At 39.8% G+C, this 26,653-nt stretch overlaps 1 protein-coding gene across 1 annotated transcript in view; it reads left to right on the forward strand.

Moving 5' to 3' along the window:
* Abcc4 (ATP binding cassette subfamily C member 4 (PEL blood group)) overlaps positions 1 to 26,653 on the forward strand; it is a 221,304-nt gene that overhangs the window by 104,490 nt on the left and 90,161 nt on the right. The gene's annotated exons all lie outside the window — the stretch shown is intronic.

Below are 26,653 nucleotides of genomic sequence, written 5' to 3' on the forward strand. Positions count from 1 at the left end.
TTCTTGACTATATTCTCCACTCCCTCTCCCTTCCCCACCATCCTGCTTTACCCCCTCTTACAAGTACACATTTCCTGGTATTTATTTTATGGGCCTTTGACTTTGTATTTCTAAATAATTACACTATTTGAGCTCTCCATAGAATCTACTGTACTTCAGTTAATTCATTTCTAACTACTTACATACTACCATGTATATTGACTTTTTATAGATTCATAGGCACATCCTAGCTACTGCAAATGAGGAAAACAATGCAACCTTTGTTTCTCTGGGTCTGACTTACTTCCCTTTATAAGTTTTTCTAAGTCTTTTGATCTCCTTACAAATGGCCCAGTATCAGTCTTTGGGATTTGTGTTCTTGCTTGGCTTTTTCCCTCAAGACTGGTACTTACCGCCCCCCCCCCACCCCCCGCCCCCAGCTCCACTAGTAGCATTTTGCTGGTTAGTTGAGATGAGCGTCTCTTGGACTTTTCTGCCCTGGCTATCTTCAAACCTTGATTCTCAGACCTCAGCCTCCTGAGTTGCTAAGGGATACAGACATGCATCACCATGCCTGTCTTTCTCAATAATTTTTTAACCCCGCATCTTAAAATAAGTCTTCTTTCTTCTTCACTTTTGTTGTTATTGTTAGCATCACCTAGAACTGTCTATGAAGGTTGTGTTTTGAAGGCAGATTCTGGCTGCCTTGTGGGGGCTTTGTGGTAGCTATGCGGAAATCTTCAGTCGCTACATGCGTGGAACGATGACTTCCTCTCCCTGGTGGCTGGCCATCTGTTTGTGAAGGTACACTGTGGGGCCCAAGTTCCTGTGAAGAATTGGTCATCACCATATTTGCCCACCCTGGTTGGCCAGGAGTCTTGGAGGTGAGACCTAGAATGGCTTGGTTTATATAGGTGATAATGGCTGGTGTCTGCAGTGACAGGGAGGTGACCTAGAGGAAGCCCTCAGGTATCTTTGGCCTGGTCATTGTTTAGCTGGGGTATCAGGCCAAAGCACGTGAACACTGTTGGCAGTTTCCCAAAACAGAGTTGTGGCTCAAAGTGTGGATACTGGTGCCCACTTCCCAGGCTCAATCTCAGCTTGTAACTAATAGTAAGAGCTGCCTGTAGTTACAGTAAGGGGCACATGCTAGTGACTTAATATCCCAATGTCTTGGTGTTCCTGTCTGTGAAATGGGGGTATGAGTCACACTGACCTTACTGAAATACTGTGAGAACTGAATAATCACCTGCAGTTCCAGTTCTGGAAGCAGACTTTTTTTTTTTTTTAAACACATGTTATTTAGTTCAGGCACTATAGAAGTGCCATACAGGTCTGAATGTATCTCAGGGGCTAGAAAGCGGTCAGAGTTATGCCTCTCTGCCTGGCCAGTTACAAAATCAAGACACAATTCTCAAGTCTCTCATTAGGACTGTACTCTGTGAGAAGCCTACAAATGCAATTGACTCTCGTTAACCAGGGCTCTCTGTGTTCAGAACCCATCATCAGCTTTTTCTCATTTTGATTTATTAGTTATTTGGGATTTAGGTCCACGTGAAACATTTTTTCCTACCTTTTAAAACATTAGCATCAGTTGGTTTTACAGAGGATTTTATGTTGACATTTCTATGTATGCATATCATGTACTTTGATCAGACTCTTCTTCCCTTCCGTCATTCCTCCCATCCCCCTCCCTTCTTCCCAAGCCAATCTCAACAACCTTCACTGATCCATTCTCATACATGGACACAAAGTACACATCGACCCTAAGTCTTGAAGTCCACCGATCTTACCTCGTGCCTCTCCCTTCTGTGTCTGTTAGAAGGACTTGCTCCCTCCAATGAAATAGGAGCCCAAAACCATGTCCCAAAGGTAAGCCTTCGTGTGCCCCAAATGTTTATAAAAGTCACCCGTTAATGTACTCTTTTTTTTTGTCGGTCATGGGGCTTGAACTCTGGGCTTGGGCGCTGTCCCTCAGCTCTTCAGCTCAAGGCAAGCGCTCTACCACTTGAGCTACAGCGCCACTTCCGGTTTTCTAGTGGTTTATTGGGGATAGGAGTCTCACGGTCTTTCCTGCCTGGGCTGGCTTTGAACCGCGATTCTCAGATTCTCAGCCTCCTGAGTAGCTAGGATTACAGGCGTGAGCCACCGGCGCCCGGCTAATGTACTCTTTTTAGGGCTGGATTTAACTAGAAATTAACTTCAAAGAATTAGATTTAAATTTTAATTTGAATAAAACTTCTGCAGTTCTTAACCAAGGGAAGGATACACCCATACTGTGAATGATGTGCTCTTGTTTCCACGATTCCTTGCTGCATGGTGATGGTTATAGAATATAGGTGAAAGAATTTCCCTCTGGGGTTGCAGGGGGCACATGCTGTCACCTCTCACTGCTCAACATACACAGAAGTGTCCCACAATTGCACGTTCCTGGATTTCCACGCATGACTTTTGAGCCTTGTAGGAAGATAAGAAGTTTATGTTTTTGTATTTTTGTTTTTAATTTCTCCATATGTCATTCTTCAGTGCCAGCTTGCTTTGGAGCCCTTGGGGTCAGGAAGAGCCTCCTATGAACTCGGCATTTCTATGTCCTTCCAGATTATAGGGAACCAAGGGAGGGATGCTTGCTAGTCTGTAGTGGTCTGAGCTGGGTGATGTGTAGGGGTGCAGTATAGAAACTCCAAGTGGAGCCACCCGGGTCTGCCTGAGTCTAGCTTGGGCCAGATTTCCCTTCCATTCCCATCTGCAGTTTTTACTTGTGTTGGAATGTTCTCAGTGACCTGATCTGGAATGTAGAACTCTTGTCATTCATTCATTCTTCAGCATCCCATCCCAGGAAGGTGTCTCTCTATATACCACATCTACCCAGAGTCTCCTCTCTGTCACTCATCAGTGGAAGACCTTTGTACTTATACAGAGACCTGAACCATCCCCATAGACAGCTCGGGGCAGCTTACTAGTTGGGGCACCCATCTGCATCCCAAGGTCACTTACTTGAGGCCAGCAGAGCAAGCCTGGGAGGTACAGTTTTCTAGATGGCTGAATACCAAGGTGACACCTCCTGAGTCAGAAGATAAGCAGTCATGTTCCCTTTGGAACCATGTTTGGTGGTATGAAGTTTGTCTCCTGTTGTTTTTGTAATATGAGGCCTTGCTGTCTACTCATCTTTCATAATCTGATAAATCGTAAACTCTTTGGGGGTGGAATTTGATCTAAAAACAACGTGACCTTTGAAAGCTAAGAGCCAGATTTCATGTTTCCTCTTTCCTTCTTTCCCTGTTCCTTTTCACCCATCTATGTTTTCTATTCACTGCTCCTTCCATGCATTTCAGTACTGGTGTTGTGTGTCTGGTACAGAGCCTCGCATTGTTTTTTCCTATGCTCCTTGTATCTTGAGTTGAACAGACCTTTTGCCATTGCGTTTGATGCCCTGTACTGTACCTACCTGTACCTCCTCAAACTTTGCCCCCATTCTAGCCAATTTAGTCCTATCAGATCTTAATCTACAGGGCACCCAAATCACAGGTCCAGTGGAAGTCATTCAGAAGTTAGCAGGTGCTGGGAGCCGGTGGCTCACACCTGTAATCCTACCTACTCAGGAGGCTGAGATCTGAGGATCGCGGTTCAAAGCCAGCCTGGGCAGAAGTCTGTGAGACTCTGATCTCCAGTAAACCACTAGAAAACCAGAAGAGGCGCTGTGGCTCAAGAGGTAGATTGCTTGCGTTGAGCTTAAGAGGGCAGGGACAGTGCCCAGGCCCAGGGTTCAAGCCCCACAACCAACCACAAAAAAAAAAAAAAAAAAAAAAGACGTTAGCAGGTGATTTCCCTTTGAAATGTCAATCAGGTTTTCCTTGCTGGAAGATCCACTCTGCTTTCCACTTTGGACACAAGAGGGCAGCATGAGCTTCAGGATTCTGGGAGTGAGAAGGCAAAGCAAAACTGCAGTTTGGTTTTGAGACTCTCTTGGAAATTCCATTTTGCTAGCTTGAATCTTGGTATTTTGATGCACGTTGATAGGAAATTTTTAGAAGCGCTTTCACCATTCACTATGCATGAAACATATTTTATTAAGGATTTTTTCACACGCTGCCTAGAAATACCTAGCATTTCAAAGAAAGGTGCTTGGATTTCTAATTAACACCATCTGCACTAGAAACTGGAACAGCAGCCACAGACATCTTGGCTGGATTTATTTTATTATCTACAGGGTAGCTTCTGGCTGCTGAGGTGACCTGCTTCTGTCCTCTTTTTAAGTGGAAGTTAAGAAGAACGATGACGAGAGTTCCTCAAATTTTCTTCCTTGTCATCAGAGTCAGCAGTGACCTTTGATTCCACGGAGTCTCTCTGCTTTCCCTCTTCATGTGTTGACCCCAGGAGTCCTGTCCAGGAGTCCTGTCTTCTCTTGGCCCGTTACAGTGGCCTTGCTTGTAATTGACTATATGGACCCTAGTGGATTTCAGATAAATGTTTATTTGCTCTTGTTAATTGTGGAGTCTGTTCATGTCAGTGAATGTGTCTTGTTTATTCCTCAGAGAGGTACGAAGTTAATCTTGGATTCTAGCCAGTATATATGTTAGTTCACACAGTGGATTTTTCTACATTGCATGTGTATATGCTCTCTGATGAGTTCCATGCTGCTAAAAAATAAAGGATGATTTATATCATCCTTTTTTCTTTATTGGTTAATTTAGATGACACCTAAAGCGGTAGAGGGAAAAAAAAAGAAACAGGCTGAATTCTGTTGATTTTAATAAAAAAAAATTATTCTGATGGAATGTACTCTAGTCAACAAGGGAGGATGTGAATGGGTAACCCTAGAGTTGAAGACAGGCCTTCTCCTCTCTTCCCACTCAAAGATCTAGAGATTCTCTGATGATTATGATCCCCAGCTCCACTGAGTAGGACATTTGGCTGTGTTGATGACTTCCCAAACATGGAATAATCCTGCATTAGTTGTGCATCTGCCAGAGGTGAGGGGGTGGTTGGAAAGAGGGGGAGGGGACTGGTTTCTACTATTATTTTCTTTCTCCAACCTAGAAAGAGTCTCTTCTAGAATCAGTCTCAAGTTGTTAAATTACTCGTGAAGAAGCAAGCTGAAGGCAATGTGGTGAGCTTTTTGTACTGTTACTGTACTGCTACTCTGTTTATGAAATCAATTGTCAACATATTTTGCCTTGCAAGGGGGAAAAAAAAAACCCAAACCCAGTCATCTATAGAGAAACAATCTAATTGCAGGATACCTATCTGTCTGTTTATTCAGTTCAGAATGACCACTGGAGTTAGTGTTAAATGCATATTTTAACAGGTATAATATTTCAGCACTGTCAAAATTACCTTGACAATAATAGGCCTGTTAAATTATAGCTCTATAAGTTCGGAGGTAAAATGGCTCTGCCTAGCACACATTAATCTATGCCTGTTCACACAAGTGCTTCTGCTGAGCAGGTAGCATGTTTAAACAAGAAATACTGGTCTTAAAACCTGTGATTTATGGTAGGTGTTGTTTTGACACAGCATCCTTCAGACGATTTACAAGGCAAGGCTTCGTGTTAAAATATCTCACTAGTGTCATCATTCGTCACCGACATAAATATTCAGCAGTGGTGCTGGAAAATTGGTAATATGCCCATTCATGCCAAATGACTCGCTGTGTTTCCTTTCAAGTGAGATCTGTTGTGGATATGGTTAAAAGAAACTATGATTTCTCTTCCTTGAGAGCAGACGAGCTGTAAGAAATTGAGAATAAGAATAACAAATATCCTGACAGCTTTCTTGTGCGCATCTTTGCCTAGGGCTCTTTGAATTCTGGCCTAAAGTCCTAAGGGCTTGCTTTTTTTTTTTTCTTTCTTTCTTCCCTTTTCTTGCTTCCTAGGCATTGTAAAGAAAGCATTTATATGTACATTAGTTAGTTTAAGAGGCTTTTTTTTCTGCTCAAAGGAAGAAGTTAGTCATCATCAGGAAAGCTTTATTGTAAAACAAAAACACACATTTCCCTTTTCATTTGTCCCTGTTAATAATAACAAATGTGAGCGGCTATAAAGGGAACCACACAAAAGATGGCATCAATCATAATGATTCTCAATAGCCACATAAATATTATTTTTCTGGGTTTGAATGAAGCAGCTAATGGTTTGAAGTAGGTGCGGTGATTAAATCTTGTCGAGTTGTCACATATTAAAAATAATGTTTTTTCCCATAACAATGTTTAAATGTACTTAAACTCTTATCAGGGATGATATTAAGTGATATTTTATGGGAGTGGCTCATTTACTTCTAATAGCATAATAAAAGCTTTTGTTACGCATTAAAATGGTTACATAGTTACAGATATTTGATTGCTGTTGTTAATTTGCCAGTAATCTCTATAAATGCACGTGTGAACACGTGTCTATGGCTGGTAAATATTGCACTATTTTTAGTGTACATTTTATATTCAGAATCTCTCTCCTTATTCTTTTACTCATGTTTTTTCTCCATAAGAAATCATATTTGAGAATGCTGGTAGTTTAGTAGCAGAGAAAGAACTGTATTAATAGAATATTCAAAACATAAGATGTGGGAAGCTGGTACCTTATTCAATGTGATAATCATGAAATATTTTCAGGAAATTACAAGGATTACATTTTAGTTGTTTTTTTATTATTTTTAATAGTATACATAGTATATTAAATAATACAGACATTTTTATATTTCACCCTGGTCTTCTTTATTTTAAGCATTATTAATTGTACCATAAGGAAATTAGGAAAAAAACATGAATGCTTATAAATAATAGTGAACAGTGACATTTTATTTCACGTGAAGTTTCAAATTTTTGTCTTTATCGTTTTTTTTTCATAGTACTTGTCAAAATGATAGCTACCTTTTAATACAGTTATTTTTGTATTTACTGCCTGCAACTTCTATTAGCTTTGTGGTTCTTGTCCTCCCACAGTGAGTGTGTGTTTAAAACATACCACTTCAGTCCGATATGTGTGGCTACAATGTCAGTGCCCCAACTTTGTGGTTTCTGTTGGTTTGATATCTGTTGTCTTCTCCTTCAGCTAACTTAGAGCTAGCATGATGTTCAGAGCTTGGGCTCTGGCCTCTGTGTATATGTGATTAATACTAATTTTGTGTAGTCATCTATCTATAAGGTCCCTCTACCGTGAGTTCCACATCACGCTCTTTGTGATGAACAGTGAACCACTGTTATGACATAGTTCTTTGTGTTTGTGCAATATTTCAAGAAAAAATGAAATAATATTTTTGGACCAACTTCAACATGAATGCAAATACATATTAATAAGTATATTAGTGAGAGCCTAATTGGTATAAAGCATAGTTTTCTGAAAGTCAGTAGAAGTCACTGGAGATTTGCTGGATGAAAATTGTGTTTTGTTTTTCTGCAAGGTTAAGTGCTTTCCTTCAAGGATTGATGTCACAGCTCTCCAGTGACAATGGGAACAGCTTTGTCTTTCCCAATTCAAGTCTTCATAGTTGATTATTTTCTCCCTGATTCCTTATGGTAAAAATCATTATATTGTTGCTCTGAAGAATCCAGAAAGGTAATATTGCAGCATTAAGCCTGTGATATTTTCCTTAAGGTTACTGTGCTTTAGTGTTGAGTCTTCAAGCCCAGGTTCAGGTACATTAGGGCTGATGAGAAAATACACCTTGGCCTCTTAGAAAGAGGCAAGGGTGGCCTATGCATCTCTCTGCACTACAGTTACAATAAAACAATGCAATTTTATAATACTATAAGAAAATTGGAACTGGATATTTGTGGCTCATGCCTGAAATTATGGGTACTCAGGAGGCTGAAATCTGTTTTTATTTTGTTAATTTTCTTTTAAGTGGTTATACAAAGGAGTTGCCATTTAACACAGTGGTTTATAAATATATCCTGATCAATATCCCCCCGCCCCGCTCAACATTTTCACCCCCTTGCTCCTCTACCCACTCCTCCTCTTACTCTTTTTCATTTTGTACTTATATACATTGGATTCTCGACTGCATTCTCCTCCTCTTCATTTGTCTACCCCTGTCCCTTTGATCCCACACCACTCCTATGGAGTAACTGCTTCCTGGTGTTTCATTTTGCCGAACTTTGCCTTTCTAAAAAGTTACACTGTTTGAGCTCTCCCTTGAATCTACCATATTTCAGATAATGTATTTGTACACATTTGCATAGGCTGAAATCTTATTATCCTAGTTCAAAGCCAACCCATGCAGGAAAATCCACAAGACTCTTATTCTTATCTCCAGTTAACCACCCAAAGGCCAGAAGTAGAGCTGTGACTCAAGTGGTAGAACAGCAGCCTTGAGTAAAAAGGTGAGAAATGTATGATACCTAGGCCCTGAGTTTAAGCCCAGTTGAACTCTTCCCTATGATTTTTTCCCCCAAGAGCACACTGGCGATAGATTATTGCTGGAACGTTATTTCAGTGTAGATGTCATGGAGAGAAAGCTGTATGTTGATTCTTGGGAAGCCATGATTCCTGAAGCTACACTATGTGTGATTCTGGATCCTCCAGTTCTTTGCCAATCAAGGAAACGAAACTACCACATGCCTAACAAATTTGCTTTGGATTTTGATGAGCTTTGGAGAAGTTTTTCAGCAAGCTATCTATTTGGCACTTCATAGCTTTACCTTATAAACTACAAGACCCTAATAAGTAAGCAAGGAATTAATTTTAAAAGATTAGTAGACATTTTTCCTGAGGATCAAAAACAATTCACACTTTCTCATTAGTATCAATTAGAGAGTTTCATTTTGACACGTCCAAAAATGCATACAGTGTCCCTCCATCAATCTCACCCCCCTGTTTCTCCCCAACATCAGGCATTTCCTAATTAATGGGGAATTAAAATGCTGAGTGACTCTTTTGTGGTGCGATCACAAAGCCAATCATTTAATTCTTTTACCCTTGGGTTCCAAATAGGTAGAAAACTCCTTTCTTATTCACCAAGCATTTATTGGGTAGCTCATAATTGTATTCTGGAATTCCCAGTGTTGGCATACAAGGCCCCTGTCTTCACAGGCATTTGCAAATTTAGCCAGTAATTGGTGGTTTACACTTAACAGTCATAGTTACACAGGAGGCAGAGATCAAGAGGATTGTGGTTCGAGGCCAGCTCAGGCAAAATATTTGTGACTCCCTCTTTCAGGGGCACGTGCCTGTCATTCTGGCAGTGTGGGAAGCATAAAAAAGTAATTCAAGTCCAGATCCACCTGAGCTAACTAATCAAGCAAGACTCTGTCTTAAATAACAACAACAAAAATGAGCAAAAAGGTCTGGAGACAGGGCTCAAGTGATGGAATGCCTGCCTAGCTAGTAGGAAAGCTTCCAGATCATCAAAAAAATAAGAAAGATGTGCACATTTAAGTAAGGAAATTGACCATTTCAAAAAAAAAAACTGTGGTTCCTTATAGAAAATATCTTTATTAAAATGTAAAAGCTGTAGAATGGAGATCTCAATACACAGAGCACACAAAATGCATGCTCTTACAAACATATTTTCATCAATGATTATGTAGTGATTGGTATTTATTTCTGGTATTTCAAAATACCAAAACTCTTCTGGTATTTCAAGTGTATTGTTTTGAAACTGAAATCATGCTGTGGAACTAGAAGTTGAGAGTGTTTTCATTTCTTGTTTTTTCCACTTAGTAAGTGGTGCGTATGTGTATGTGCATGTGCGTGCCTGCCTATACTGGTACACTGAAGGCCTGGGTGTTGTCCCTTAGCTTTTTCACTCAAGGCTAGTGCTTTACCACTTGAGCCATGGCTCAGCTTCTGACTTTTTGGTGGAAATAAGATGCTTATGGATTTGTCCACCTGGGCTGGCTTGGTGCAGGATCCTCAGATCTTAGCATCCTGAGTAGCTAGGATTATAGTCATGAGCCACCAGCACCTGCTACAGTATTTCATTATTTAGGCTCACAATTACTAAGCATACAGCAAACAACGTGGTTTCTAATCAGACTCTTGGCTGCATCCAGATGTTTTTCTGAGCCATCAGGGATGTCTGGCTACTTGGGCTCATCTCAGGAGACAAGCAGGGTCCTCTAGGACTGCCCTTGATGAGGCCTGGCTTACATACACATAGGGCTTTATAGACACTGATTTCTCTCTAATGTTATGAAATCAACCATAATCCACTGAGTATTATCGTTCTTGATAACCAGGGTTAATCTTGGAGACATTTCCCCCTCATTTAAGTAAAAGCCCTTTAATAGCTAGAAGAAAGACTTGACAAGCTTCAAAGTACATTTTGAGTGGAAGTTTATTAAAATATTGTGGTTGTATGGAAAGCTATCATAAAATCAAGTTCTCTGTTCTGGAAATACCTTCCTTTCATTTCTCTTTCTCATTTGCATTTTAATAGATTGTATCACATGGGCAAATGTTTCAACCTCATGAACACCTGGAAAGTCTATTTTAGACTCGTTCTGGTGTTTAGAAATCTTTAGCTAGACATTATTCCAAACACAGTCGCGTTCATCATGAGAGGAAATTCCTGCCCACAGGTCTGCCTTTGGTACAATAGTCTACGGCGGAGCTGGGTGTGCAAAGTCCCATAGAAACCAGAGGATCTGCCCTGAAAACTGTGGTCTGAGGTCCTGGATTTTGAGATTGGTTGAAAGTTACATTGATAATATATGTCTCTGAACTTCCACTTGAAATTCCCACAAGTTCTTCTGATTCAGAGACTTCTTTTGCACTCTACTTGATGGAAGCAAGTCATCACAGTATCAGTGTAGAGACGTGTAGAGGTGTAGTAAAAATTAAAATGCACTCCAAATTTTGTCTGCCCAAAGATATTTATAAAGATATTATAATTAAAGTTGGTTTCTCTTAAATGAAATTTCTCACAGTACATTTCCACATACCGGATCAGTAGCAGTGCTTTAAATCATAGTTAGAATCACGATTTAATTTTTTCTCATTACCTTTAAATACATTAAAATAGGAAAAGAAGAAAAGTGGTTGCTTCCTTATAAGTATTCATTTAAAATAAAAAAAATCTATTAGTGTCAAAATATTCTGGGCTTGTAAAATTTATTTTCTTTGGTGGGAACTATAACTCTCTTCTTCTCTTTTTAGAAAATAAAAGTAGTAATGACATTTTAAAATTATATATCATTCTAATAATCTTTTCTCTGCCCTCCCTTATACTTAGAGAAAAATGAAAAGGAGGTCAACTATGGTTTAATGAATTCTACCAATGAATTATATTCCATATAGAAGTATTTACTATTGGTTCTAGGTTTTAAAAGTTTAGTCTTGCTGTGGTTCATTAAATGAACACATCTTTCAGAATGATGAAAATTGTAACATCAGTCAAGATGCATAAATTGGCATGTTGAGTCAAAATTACTTTGTATAACTTTTGATGGATCAACCCTTATGTGTGCCAGTACTGGGACTTGAACTCAGGGCCTCATGCTCTTGGTTAGCCTTTTCCACTCAGAGCTGGTGTTCTACAACTTGAATCACATACCAGCTGTAAAACTTGAGTTACACACCTCCACTTCCGGCTTTTTGCTGGTTAAGAGTTTCATAAACTTTTCTTCCTGGGCTGGCTTTGAATTGCCATCCTTAGATCTCAGCCTCCTGAATAGCTAGGATTACAGGCATGAGCCACCAGTACTTGGCTGAAGATAATTTTTTAAAAAAGAAAACTGTGGTACCAATAAATTGTTTTCCCTTGGGGTGGAAGGAAAGTAAGAGAAAAGAACTGTACTTATTCTGGGCACTGGTGGCTTATGCCTGTAATCGTAGCTACTAAGGAGGCTGAGAACTGAGGATCATGGTTCAAAGCCAACCCCGGACAGCAAAGTCTGGGAGACTCATCTCCAATTAACCATCAGAAAACCAGAAGTGGCGCTTTAGCTCAAGTGGTAGAGTGCTCACCTTGAGCTGAAGAGCTCAGGGACAGTGCCCAGGTCCAGAGTTCAAGACCTACTACTGAAACCCACTCCTCCCCCCCCAAAAAAAAGAGAAATGTACTTATTACCTTATTTATGTGACTGTAACCCTTTTATACATCACCTTGACAATAAAAAAAGATTAAATTGTTTTTTGACATAGAGAGCCAGATAATTAAAGGGGAACACCTGCATAACCAGATACGAGCTGTTATTACTGCACAGTTAGATAAACTGCTGTTTGTTCAAGAATTGTCAGGTCTTCAAACTGAGAAAGTAGATTTAGCTCCTACACTAGAGAATTTAAAACTCAGTAGAAGTGTTGGTTCACCTGATGCCACATGGTGTAACTACTCCTCTAATATTCTAGAAGTTGTAGGAATTTAAAGCTTAATTGACTATTGGCTTTCAAATAGTATATTTGTCTGTTAGGTTTTCTCTATCAAAATAGCTAAGTAAATAGAGCTAGGTATGAAATTTTATATTACAAAATGAAGTACTTATTTTTTGATAAACATTGGCATTGTTTCCTAATACAGCTTATTTTCTCTCCCTTTAATTCTTGTGTTGTTTTATTTTTGTAACTGGTGTAAAATTTTTTCTTATTAGCATATCTTAATTGCATAAAGGGTTTCATTGTGATATTTGCATACGTGCATATAATGTAGATCAAATTCATCCTCTGCATTACTCTTTATTTCTCCATACAGTTTTTATAGGTTTTATTCTTCCATTTCATATTGATGTGTGTTTTATTATTCTATTTCATCTTAGTATATGATTTGATGTAGGTTAGAGAGAACCTTATCATTTAAGATCCTTGGAATTGAAGCAGTCATCTTGAGCAGCCTCTGTGTGTGTGTGTGTGTGTGTGTGTGTGTGTGTGTGTGTGTGTGTGTGTGTGTGTGTGTGTGTGTGTGTGTGTGTGTGTGTGTGTGTGTGTACGTGTACGTGTGTGTATGTGTGTGGGGGGGGACTTAGATTTTTACACCACAGTGGGTTTTGTATTATTGCTTTCAGTTAAGGAAGTGTGAAATTTAAAGCTTAAAAATGAACCAGCAAATTAGATGGCCTTAGATTTCCCTCTACAATAGATGGAATGATTTTCCTTAATTTCCTTATAGTGGTTTTGAACCACTATGTGGTTTGAAATCCATGCTATCCTGTGGTAAAGAGCATGACTTTGGAATCAGCCTGCCTGCCTGTGAATTCCAGACTTTCCCTGACAGGCTTCGTGGCCTGGCTGAATCCCTTTCAGCTTTTATCTGTGTTACAGCAAAAGTAATAGTACTGATCTTTGTACACGAGACTTAAGATACCTATCTATCTGTCTGTCTGTCTGTCTATCTATCTATCTATCTATCTATCTATCTATCTATCTATCTATCTATCTATCTATCCCTCTCTGTCTATTTGTTTATCTATCTATCTATCTATCTATCTATCTATCTATCTATCTAGTCTATATTAAAACAGTGAGTGCCTGGTATATCATTTATCAGACATGATGAAATTTGTTTTTGTTTACTAATCTACAGCTTCCAAATGCATATGCTAGCTTTGATAAATAGTAGAGGGATTGGGAAGGGTTATGTATATTTGCCTAGCTGCCAAGAAAGACTGATAAATGACCAAGATGGACATGCCTCAGGACAAAAATCAACACTATGCGTTTTGTTGTTGTTGTTTTTGGCTTGTTTGGTGTTCGTTTTTGTTTTCAGTGGGGCTTCACTTCATTCCAAAGTTCATTTTAAATTTAATTTTCTTTTACAATGAAAACTCAATTTTGCATGTAAGTACTGAACATCTGGTTTACTTTTTGTTTGAAAATGATACGGCTGAAGTTCAGGACAGAAGTCTATTGTGTAATTAAGGAAAGACAGTTTGAAATTTTATAAATTAAGTTCTATTTAAATGGAACATTGGATTTATTCCAGGGAAATGGATATACTTCCTAGTAGGTGAAACTTGCTATTTTTAAAAAAAATGTGACACCAGGTCAAAATGTAGAACTTCCACGTACTCACCTTTTTCAAAAAGCGTGAAAAATGACAAATTTCACAAGTGAAAGTTAAAGTTGACTTGAGGCAGTTTTAGATTGTTGAGCCTTCAAATTTTATTCATGGGATGTTTTTAGAGACATTCTATGGCTTGTTCACTCCAGTTAATTCTGGGCAATCCTTCTGCATTTCTATCAGATGGACATTCTGATACTTCAAAACTTTCTCTTGCTTAAAATACAGTCAAAGCAGTCTGGGAAGAAAATGAGATTTCTGGTTGATTATAGTTTTAAAACACTTAAAGGCACAATAAATCAAACAGGATAAATATAATTCTTCCATGTCTGTTGCCCATTAGTGTTAATAAGCCAACAATTGAAATGCCATAAATTACTTGCTGGTTATAATAGCCTTGAGATATGCCAAGATACCTAGTTTTGAGTGGAGATACATAACTAAAGACACAGGGCTTGCTGCTTAGCCATGTGTTCAGGAATAGCTGGGCATCTGTAGGAAAAGGGAGCCCTAAATAGTCCTCAGACTTGGGGCTCTACCTCAGTCTGGTGAGAAAGGCCCTCCACACTACAGTTTAGTGATTCTACCATTCTGCAGGAAGCCCTTGGGCTGTGTACAAAAAAATGACAGAGGTTCTTTATAATCTTAATTTCTCAAACCCTCTGGCAGTTTGAGGATCTATCCTTTGTGAGAGTTTGTGTCTATTGAAAGTATTAATGTAGTTTTCTGTCAACTTGAGGATTAATCAGAAGTATTACCGATTTGGACATTTCCTTGTGTTTTCTCCTTTTATAGCCAGATGACTGACTGACTTCAGCAATTTAAACTCATCTCCTTCCTTCCACTTTCACTGTCTTATTTCGTCTGCACTATCAGCACAGTGACAGAGTCTCTGTCTGTGTGTTTGCTCAGGACATCCATGCTCTTTGCCCTTTTGTCCAGCCTCTTACTGTTATTCTCAAGGTTTAAAGGAGGCTGAGTCTGTAATTGAAATTAATAAGATTGCTACAAATTATTAGAGTGCAGACTACCACCCAACATTTATTAAATTTATTATTTAATAAATATAATATTTATTATTTATTATTATTAAATATATCCATATGTCAGCTTTGCCTGAGATAACCAAATGGTGTTTTCAATGACCATTTAGATTTACTCATTCTGTTTTTCTCTTCTTTCCTCCTCTTCCTTCTCCACCTCTGCCTCTTCTTTTCTTCTTTCTTCCTCCTTCCTTTTTCCTCTGTCTCCTCTTCCTTCTTTCTCTCCCTCCCTCCCCCTTCCTTTTTCTTCCTCTCCCTCCCTCCCTCCCTCCCTCCCTCCCTCCCTCCCTCCTTCCCTCCCTCCCTCCCTCTCTCCTCCTCTCTTTAGGCTTAGTATATAATATTTTTTCCAAATGCTCATGCAATCGTGGTAATCAGAAACGCGTTTAAAAGTTTAGAAATTTGCAAGCCATTACGTAGAACAGGTACCATGCTGTGGATGGAGTGGATGAGTTTCAGAATGCAAATGTGTGTTTGTTAACATACAAATTTCTGACTTGAGTTACAAATTTAAAAATGGTTTCAATTTCTCTGGTTATTATCTCCCTCATTCTGCTTATTCAGGTTTTCCATGCTTTTTTTTTTATCATTGGTAACTGAGTTCTGAATTTGGCCTGGGCCTAGAGGATATAAAGCTGAAACCAGAGGTGGTTTTTTTTTTTTCCTGTACCTACATGCTTATGATAAAGCTTAATTTATCAATTAGGCACAATAAGAGATAATTAATAACAAAAGAGAATAATGAAAAGTAGGCTATAACGAAAGGGATTAAAAACTTTTGTATTTAATTTTAGAATCTTCCATTTAATATTTTCAAATGTGATTCAGAGTAACTGAACCACTTACAGTGAGGAGAAGTATAACCGCAGCTGTTGCATGTGTACTGGCTTGTCCTCAACAGAGGTCAGACATTACTTGCAAATTTGTGGGAAAATAGTGCTTAAAAACATCTTCCTCAGTCTCCCTAAGGCTTTGTATTTTATAGTAAGATACTTTGATTTTTTTTTCTTACAGTTTATCACAAACTGTGTAAGGATGGGATCTAATTTCAGCTTTAGATCTCTTTTGCTTTTTATTGGAAAACTGAGCTGTGAGACTTATTTATATAATAATTTCTTTGCTTCCTGGAAAACCAGATTTTTGTTTTCCTTTATGTGTTGATGGTCTTCATAAAAACTAACACATGAGGATACAATATGCCTGCCCTTTGTAGGTGACTGGCCAGCTTATCTATCTTTTGTGGGCAAGGGGGCGGGGGTTGGCGAGGAATAATTGTGGTGGACCTGGGTTGTCCAGCTATTTCCATCTTCAGCCTCACTTCCAAAATTCTTTCAAATATAGCCTAAAATAGATGAATATATTAAATCATCCTCTACCATGTATAATCCGCAATGTGATCAGAGAGATTATGCATGGAGCTTTTTACAAATATAATAAGTATAAATGGATAGAATACATTTTCGTACTTACTTTTCATCTTGTGGTTTTCTGATTTATATTGCACCTCAGATGATGCTGAAATACCTTGACTTTCTAAACCTTTTTGTTTTCTTTTCTGAATTCCTGGACACATGATAGAAAAACACACAAACAAACTAAATGACCCATGGCCCATACCTGTAATCCTAGCTACTCATGAGGCTGAGATTTGAGGATCCTCATTCAAAGCCAGTCCAGGCAAGAAAGTCTCTGTGAGGCTCATCTCTCCAGTTAACCACCAAAATGCTACAAGTGGAGCTGTGGCCCAAGCATAGAGCACCAGCTTTGAGCATAAAAGCTAGGGGCCAGTACTCAGGTCCTGAGTTCAAGCTCCAGTACACACAGACACACAGACACTCAGACACACACACCCCTACACACATACACATACACATACACATACACACACATCCCCAAACCTGGATTGTAATGCACCTGAATGAAAAGTTAGAGCAACAAAAAGAGCCTTTGGTGAAAAGGCCTAAAAAAAAGGTCTTAAGACTACAGAATAATGTGTTTTGATCTGAGCAGAGATGAAATGCTGGACCCAATTCTCTACTCCCACTAAGTCCTATCTTCTAGCATTTGGTTCTTGACCCATTCAGCCTGAGCTAGCTTGTCGCCTTTGCTCCATGTTGTAATGTCTTGGTGAATTAAAGTTCTTCTATTCCTTTCTGATGAAAATATTAGCAATTTCAGATTTGTGACTCATGTGTCTATTCAGCTTTAAGGGAGCCGCTCGGGGAAGAGCAACACACCATTTCATCTGAGGGATGCTGAAGCCAGGACAGCCTGGGAGATTGAGATCCTGTCGTGATTTTATTTCATTATGAGCCTACACTGGTATTATTTAATGCAACCAAGTTTTCAATGCTGGTAGAGAACACAGTTAAGGTCATGGTCTGAAAGGACTTTGATGTCCTGCGGAAGCCTGATTTTCTCCTAATATGCATGAAAAGCTTGTACAGTATGGCTCTTAGGAGATGAATATTTGTTCCTGTGGGTTACAATAGCAGACATAACCTGTGAGTGATGGGAAATGTCGGGCAGAATACGGATTTGGAGGAAAAAAGAGGAAGAACTAGTATGAAAAATATTAGCCATGGAAATCCATAAATATGAGGGCCAAGAATATTCCAGCAAACGTGTCATCTAGGTTTTGCAAGGGGACAACTGGACACTTTGGAGAATCCTGCAAGTGGAGGATTTCTGAATTTTTGTTTTTTAAAAATGATTTCCTGATAGATTTCATAGAAATCTCCTTACATAGAAATTCCTACTCTTACCTTAGCTCCCAAATTTCTATGTTGAGCAAAATTACAGAAGACAATTACTCTGTGGATGTCTTTGATGTTCATAAAGAAATGCATATGGATTCTTCGGGCCACCTCTGTGGTAGTGTGAGTTAATGAGATGGTTTGTTCTTCATTTGGTTTATTTTTGCAAGGAGGAAACATACAGTCAGGTTTTAATGTACCTACAGATAGTTTGGCAGTCTGCAGTTTGCTATTTGACCCAGTTTCCTCTTGTTTTGAGACTGTGGATTTACCCTCTTTTCCAAGGGAATATGAGATTGCAGTCAGCTCTTCCCTACAGTTGAGGAATCGAAGATTTCTGTTCATGTAGCATTCATGCAGGATGCTAGGAATGCCCCAGCTAGTGATCATAAATATATATTTTTCCCATCTAACTTCACTAGAAAATAACATCACTAAGAGACTCTTTGAAGCATCAGAACCAAAGTCAAGACTTGAAGAGGTGTGTGGAGACGGGGGTGTGGAAACAGAGTGACACACAGGCAACTTTGGTGGTAGATTGTAGGATAGATTGGAGTGAGAGGGAGACAAGGGAAGCTCACCATGGAATCAATGAGAAGTTTTCAACTGTGTGGCTGCCAGCTTTGTGCCAAGGGATGTCATGGCAATTATGGAAGCACATATTGGTATAGATGTGATTAACCACCAAATATTCAGCCCTGAATAGTTTCTTCTAGAACACCTACCGATTTAGAGTCGTGTACGGTGAGGGGGGCGGGGTATGCGTGAGTAGGCAAGAGCAATTGAATATGACACTGGATGGTTAAATATCTTGAGGCTGCAGAGAAGGAACGCAGAAAGAAGAGCAAGACGAATTCTTCCATTTGTTGCGTTTTATCCTGCCTTCCTTGAGGTAGAGGCAAACCAGAACCATATAAATGTGCATGTTATTTCTGAGCACTTGTGGCCCCATTGGGCATGGGCTGTGGAGGTGCCGAGGCAGGGGGCTCCTGGGGCTTGGGGGGGTATTTATTTTCATCACCCCCCACACAGCTTGCCCTCATGCTTTTGTAGTGGGGCCAAGTTTCTGGGTTGCAGCTGCTGCAGGAACAAGCTGGAACATTCCTCTTGTTTTGAACTTGTTGACCACTGGTTGTTGGTTTTTTTCCTTTCTAACCTACCTTTCTTGACATCTATCTTGGGTGACCTCTTTCATCCCTCCTGTAGGTGGTCAGTGCCAGCCAGCTACAACGTTGGTCTAAATTCTCACGATGAAGCTTCCAGAATGTCTATTTTCTACACTGGGCAAAATTCTATAAGGGTCCATTCCTAAATACAATCATTTAGTGTTCCGTCCATCTATGAAGACTTTGTATGGAATCAGGCGCCATATCTTAAAGTAGGCGAAGAAGTCCTTAAAACAGATGTGTCCTCTATTGCCACGGATCTCAATGTCTAGGTGGAAGACTGATGTCAGCCCAAATGGAGCGCGTCCCATCAGATGTGCTGTTCTTCTATGCTCTGTGTGAAAGCCAGGGGCCTGGGGGGAATCTGAAAAATCCCTGAAGCAGATTTGAGGAAGTTGGGCATGGTGAGGATGGTGGTAGAATTTCACAGGGTGGAAAATTGGCCTGACAATGGTCCTGGAAACAGGGAAAGAGGCTGCTTGGCTGATTGATGCAAAGCAAATGTGGACAAGAGTGAAGAGCGGGGAAGGTTACACCTAGGCCAGGTAGAGGGCAGGTAAAACATTTTACTCTAATACTAGAGCAGCAGGACATCTTTCTGTTGGGTAAGATACCTGATAACATGACTTGCTATGCTTGTCAAATCTTCATACTCATGCATGTATGCACTTATATGTGTACACATGTATGCATGCATGTGGTACCAGGGAGGGAACTCAGGGCCTAGCACTTGCTAGCCACGTGCTGTGTAATTTGAACCACATCTCTAGTTCTTTTGATTTTCAGGTTAGGGCTCACACCTTTATTTATTTATTTATTTATTTATTTTGTCAGTCATGGGTCTTGAACCCTGGGCCTGGGCACTGTCCCTGAGCCCTTCAGCTCAAGGTGAGCGCTCTACCACTTGAGCCACAGTGCCACTTTAGTTTTCTGGTCACTAATTGGAGATAAGAGTCTCATGAACTTTCCTTGCCCAGGCTGGCTTTTAATTGAGATCCTCAGATCTCAGGCTTCTGAGTAGCTAGGATAACAGGCGTGAGACACGGGCTTCCATAAGAGCCTCACACTTGTGCACAAGCCTGCTTCAGACTGTGATCCTCCTACCTATGCAGAGCTGTAGCTATAGGCAACATTAGCAGGTCCAACTTAGATCATTCTGTTGGAGAACCCTATAATGGAGTAGAATGGGGAAATCATCCAGGGCTTAGTTTGTATTGTTTAAACTTGAAGGAATTTAACATGTAACAAGTTTTGTAATTATGTGACTCTTACTTCATGCATCCCCAACTGATCAAGGGCCCTTTTGAGTGGCTGGTTTACTTTAGTTACCTTTGGGTACACCTCTGGCAGGATTCTATTTTCTCACTGGTGACACCATTCCAAGCACGTCACAAAAATGTGCAGTGAAGAAAGAAAAAACCCAGCATACATCTCTAATTCACAGAATGATTATACAGTGTGTTGAAATCTATGCTCATGTTGATTGCCTAGGTTTATTTTTGGTCATAAATAAGGGCTACTATTTCACAAATATTCATCTCCCACTGGCTATTTTAAAAGGGAATTTCAATCAAGTCTCACTTTTAGTAACGCTCAAGTTGTTTCTTTGTGAGGAGGAAGCTACAGAACACTACTGTCCCCACTTCCCATACAACTTACAGACTGAGGCTTTCTAAAACCTTCCTTAGTATCAGGGGCTTTATCATAAGAAAAGAATAATTCCATCTTTTTCCATAAAAATAAAAATGCTGTTCAGTGTTTTTCCTCCCCACTCCCCACTTTCTTTCCAAATAATAAAACTTTGGTGCTTAATCAGGGTTCCAGATGTTTGTATGTATTTATTTATTCGGATATTTATAGTGTCTTTGTCAAGCGGCTTGCCTCCCTGGGTGCATTCCAGAAATTTTCAAAACATACATGGCAAAGCCACAAAGATCAAAGACCAGTGTCTTATGAACTCTTTGCAGTACATTGGGGCAGTCCCTAAAATGATTTATATTAAAAGAACAGAATAAAAGCTCTCCCTGTCCAAGTTGTATTGTGAGGAATGTTCTAGATAGGAACTGAAAGACCCAGTGGACTTTGTCAGCAGAACTTGTCTCATCAGAACTCTCTCTCTGCTGAATGAAGAGCACTGGTCAGAAACCACCTCACAACACAGGACTGCTAATTCACTAGCACCCTATTAATGTATTTCCCTATTTTATTATTGATGTCCTGTTCATTCTTCCTTTAAAATATGGCAATTAATCATTTCTCCACTCTCTTGAATATTAATTCTACCATGTAGAATTGTAGGTGCTTTGTTGAAATGATAGTATTGTTTCCTACATTACTTTGAGAATGTTTAGTATCTATCATTGAAATAAGACTCTTTGTAGTGACCAATGATGATAACTTCTGGAACTTTCATCTCTGCAAGAGGGGAAAAAAAGAGGAAGTGTGTTGGTTCAGGCCTCACAGAGATTCAGCCAGAGCAACACTATTCAGTGTTCTGAATGAGAAACTCTCAAGTGTGGATGGTCTTCCTTGGATGAAGTTCTCATGCACATGTTCTAAGGTCCACTGATTTTGCTTGTTGGATCATTGGCAAATGTTAGGAAAGCACGCAATGACTATTTCCTTGTTTCATCTCTTCTTACAAAAGATCTCCTCTAGCTGGGGTTTGGTGGCTTCGGGAAATGAGGCACAGAAGGTAACAACCATGACAAGAAATGGTCCCCCATTTTTCTGCCTATCTATATAATACAGCCAGCATTCCCCACAGAGCAGACCATGCCACTTAAACATGGCATCTATAGTTCTTCATTCCTCACCCCAAGCCTAGTCTTAACAAGTCTGAGGCACCTATATTCACACAGGAGGGCTTTCTGGCTATAGCAACATAGCTTTCAATGGCTGATTACCTGGATAGGTAGAGGCAAGGTTGACATTTGGCATCTATGCTTGTGGGCACTTGCTGGGGCTTCCTGCCATCTTAAGGTGTGTGATTCTCTACTCATTACTCCATTCATTTTCTCCCTGGTATGTTGATTGTCTTGAGTCAAAGAGTTGAACCCAGGCGAGGTGAATTCAACTGGCAGAGCTGTGGAATTCTGTCTTCTCCAACTCAGCATTATTGGAGAGGAACATTCTGGTTTTTGGGGAAGTCTGGGTCACCTCTGAGGAACTTGACCTTGTAAATCAGCACCTTGACTATCAGAAGTTGGCCCAGGTGCCCTGTGAGCCAGGAATACCCTCAAAAGGCTACGGTTGGCCCAAAGAGTTACTCAGCACTTAAAAAATTTTTTTTGAGCTCTTCCTTATATACTACAAAAATCATTTTCCCACTTAAATGAGTTTTATATTAAATTAGATGAGACATCATGGTCTACTTACATTTAAAACCTTGTCAAATTTTGATTTTGCTCAATGTATGTTAAAAGACAGCGAAATTTAACTGGACTGAGACTGTGTTCATGATAAAAATGTTTGGAATCCTTTCAGTCCTGAAGACTAGCTGAGGTACCTTTCAAACATAATTATCTATATTTTTCATGAATAAGATTAGTAATAAATAGTTGTGTGTGTATGTATGTGATAAGATTAGTAATAGAATGTATGTGTATACCTTGTAAGTGTACACACACTGATCCTGCGGCTTGAGCTCAGAGCCTGGTAGTTGTCCCTGAGATTCTTCTTCTCAAGCCTAGCTTTCTGCAACTTGAGCCACAGCACCACTTCTGGGTTTTGTTTTTTTTCTGTGTAGTTTATTGGAGATAATAGTGTCACATTTTCCAGTCTGGCCTGGCTTTGAACTGTGGTCCTCAGATCTCAGCCTCCTGAATAGCTAGGATTACAGGTGTGAGCCACCAGCACCTATCTCGTAATAGTTTTTTGACTGTTGTTTTCAGTACTTGCCTATGCTAGGTATACTTGATAACTGAAATTCTTTATGTATAGTTAGTGTTTATACTTGGTAACTGAAATTCATTAAACAAATGAAACTGCTATAATTGTGTAAGTACTTTATCTTGCTAACATTGATTTGTTTGTGGTTGCTGGGTATCCGTCTAAGGGCCTGGAGCATGCTAACCAGGCACAGTACCACAGATCTACATTTCCACCCCTTGAACACCCATGTCTAGAATATGAGCAATATCTTAAGTTTTACATGAGAATTATAGTTGTTGCATATTTTATCTGAACTTGAAAAGTACGGTTCAGGGAAAGAAACCTGTGTTTGAGAAATTACCAGTTTTATACTCTCCATTAGCTTTTTGTTGACTTTAACCCCTTTGCTCCAGTGATTTGCTGTCTTCTGTAATAGGAACCTCTAGAAATAGAAGTCTCCAGACTAGTTAAGGATCTATGGCCTTCTCCCCGCTCCCCCCCAAAAAAACCAGATATAATCAAAACAGTTACAGATTTTCTAAATAAGAGGCTGTGAACTTCTGGGCACCCTCCCCTACTTCTTTCTTCTCCCTGGCACTCATCCTTGCCTGGAACATTTTTTCCCTCCTCTTCCTCCCCACCCCCAAGCAAGGCCTTTGTCCTCACTTAAACAGCTGCTGGCCTCACACTTCCTCAGTGCCAATTGCAAGATAACTTTTCTTTTTATTGTTGTTTTGTTTTTGTGTTGTGCCTTTTTGGTCTTAGTGCTAAAACTCAGGGTCTTGCACTCTCCCTAGGCCTTTTCTGTTCAAGACTGGTGTTCATTGGCTCTACTTCTAGTGTTTGGCTCTACTTCTAGTATGAGAGTCTCATACACTTTACTGCCTGGGCTGGCTTTGTACCATGATCCTCAGATCTTAGCCTCCTGAGTAACTAGGATTATAGGCCTGAGCCTCTAGTGCTCAGCCTTTTCTGGCTTTGTGATAGTAGCTGTCTATTAAGTATGCAATGATAAATTCTTTGTTGTTGTTGTTGTTGTGTTAGTGAGTCATAGGAGGTGACCTCTAATCATCAATGGTGAGGAACACTTGTTCTCTTGCCATGGTAAGCACCCCCCCCAAAAAAAAAAAAAAAAAAGAGCAGTCACATAGATCTCAGGTCCTGGGCTCCCAAGTGCAGGCCTCTTCATAGCTAGTTTCCTCTTGTCGCTTTCCCTTGGCATTCTTCCTCTTTTTTAATCCTACTCTTGAAAATTAGATCAAACGCAAACCGTGTTCAGGTTTATTTACAGTTTCCCAACTCCTTTCCTGTCTTGCTCTTGACAGGCTTGGCATAAGAAGTCTTTTTCAAGTAGTAAATTAATTTAGGTGGCATGCACCTCACCTGAATTTTGTTCCATGCTGGCAGTTTAGATAAATGGATGTTATAATCCCAGCACATTTTTTTCTTTCCAACACCATCGTGACGACTTGCAAGAATCTACAGAAGTGATAATATTCTGTCAGTTTGGGGCCCAAGAAGAAGAAGAAGAAGAAGAAAAGAAAAAGGGAGGGCATATTTTCTTATTTGTATTTATAAGATGCCTTTGGGGAAGCTAGAGTCATCGTGTGGCAGTTTCCACGTCTAAACACACATGAAAGAAGATAAGGTGCCCTCGGATGCTGCTTTGCGCGACGAGAGACAGGCCAGGTCTGGTAATTGTCATCTGGGTCTGGCACTAGCTATGTCCTCCATCACCAGCAAAGATAATTTTTTTCCCCTCCTTCTTAAAACTCACCATTTCCTTGAAGAATGCAGTTTATTTTTAATGACTTTATTGATTTGACGATTGGGTTACAACGTAGTTTATTTACTGCTGAAATGTCTTGTTCCTGTCAGCACTTTAATACGCATAAATCTACTTTTTTTTTTGCCACTACTCTGCTAGCCTGGAAAACTGCTTATATTTGCAGGAAAATCTGTTTGGCCAGGATATGTGTGGGTTTGACTTGGGGTGCCTTCCCTCCTCCCCCCCGCCTCTCTTGAAATTCATTTTATGTCATAGTTTAGCTGAGACATAGATGTACTCAGAGTTGCTGTCATTGTGTGCTGTGGAAAGCAACAGGAAATAAAATGAGGGGCGCTAGCAATGAAGGGAACACAAAGCCGGCTTTGGGGTTCATAGGTCTGACATGCTTTTTTCTTCTGCTGTTGGGTTAAGGCATGAAAATATCTGATTGATTTTGATTGACATATTTTGACATAGTAAATGCACAGGAAGTCCAATAATCAGTGTTATAATCGGCTTGCTTTCAAAATTTCGTATCCCACAAGACGTAGTAAAAAAGAGACTCTCATTTCTTCCTTCTCAGCGTTTGAGCAGAGTTAAAATATGTGTTGCCAATAAGTCCTCCGTGAAGCTTCTTAATGTTTTTATGTAAACTGTGTCATATATGTTTGGCTTGGATATGCGTTAAATGGTGCGGAGGGGGAGCTGATAGCTAGCTTTAGAAAAAAATGGTATGTGAAGCATTTCTTCTTTCAAAGTGTTTTATAGTTCACTTTTTTTCCCCTCAAGCAAGTGAATTTTACTTTATTTACTTTTTGAGATTTTACTGAGTATTTTTTTTTAGAGATGCTGGGCATGCTCCCACGTTCTACCTCTGAGTTACATCCTCAACTAAAATTTTAATTTTCAGAATACTAGTAAGAACCCCATATTTACTAAGTAGGACTCGGAACCCTTCTCTAAAGAGAAGCAAATGTAACAGAGAGGCCCAGCTTCTTCCCCAGTTGAAGCATCTACAACCTAATACCAGCCTCTTCTATTGTCCTTAATTTCTGTTCAGATCAACAGCTCAATATAAAAAAATCATCAGAGGCAGGAAGGAAGGAAGGAAGGAAGGAAGGAAGGAAGGGAGGGAGGGAGGGAGGGAGGAAGTGAAAGGGAGGAAGTAAAAGGGAGTGAGGGAGGGAAGGAAGGCAAAAAGGAAGGAAGGGAGGGAAGGAAGGAAAGAAAGAAGAAAGGGAGGCAGAGAGGAGATGGAGAAGGGAAGGGGAAAAGGAAAAGAAAGAAAGGAGGGAGGGAGAGGGAAAGAAAAGAAGGAAAAAGAAAGAGAGCTCCATTGGTGGTATTATGAGTGCTTATTGTGTTTGTTGGACAAAACCCAGCAAATAACAAGCTGGATTCTTTCTCCATAGGAATAAATGAATGCTTAGGAAGTTAATAGAAGCCTTCTGAGCAATATGATTACAAGTCTTTTGGAAATAGCAGTTGAACTTGAAGTGGATCTCGGTTGTGTTCTAATGGGACATTTAATGTAAAAGAGCCTAATTGATGATGTAAGCGCACACAACCAAAAATGTCCAGTAGATTTTTGCTAGATTGACACGTTGTGTAGATCGAGATTGTTCCCCTTCCCCCAAAATGGGTAATCATTTGCTTTTAAAGAAATGGTCACCGCTTCTTTTCCCTAGGATAGAAGGTAGTTTCTGAGTCTGGACTTCTTTTCCTTGCTTGGAGCGAATGAGTGGTCAGCTGTGGCAGCTCGCTTTTGTAGTTGGGAAGGAAAGAGTTGTGCAGCTACAGTATTCCGGGCCGAGGAGGACTTGCAGACGCCCATGGGCATAGGAGCAGTTGAACACAGCATGAATCATGCAGTTGAGCAGTCTGCTAAGTGAGAGAGAAAAGAATATCACGCACAGAGGTTTGATGTCTTTTTATGAGAGAACAAAAGAGTTTCGATTCTTTCACATCAAGTTTAGCCTAGCCATTGTGTAGCAGAGGAGGTTTAATGAATCATTGTTTAACTAGGATCTTGCCAAGTATTTGACCATTAAATAGTCTCCAGTGTGTATAGAGTTCTTCTCTGACAGACTCTTTTTTTGACTGTGATTAATTGGCATCGAATTGTTATTTAATTACCTC

This window comes from Dipodomys merriami, unplaced genomic scaffold (genome assembly GCF_024711535.1).
Source record: "Dipodomys merriami isolate MVZ:Mamm:240054 unplaced genomic scaffold, mDipMer1.0.p SCAF_6, whole genome shotgun sequence".
Taxonomy (NCBI): Eukaryota; Metazoa; Chordata; class Mammalia; order Rodentia; family Heteromyidae; genus Dipodomys; species Dipodomys merriami.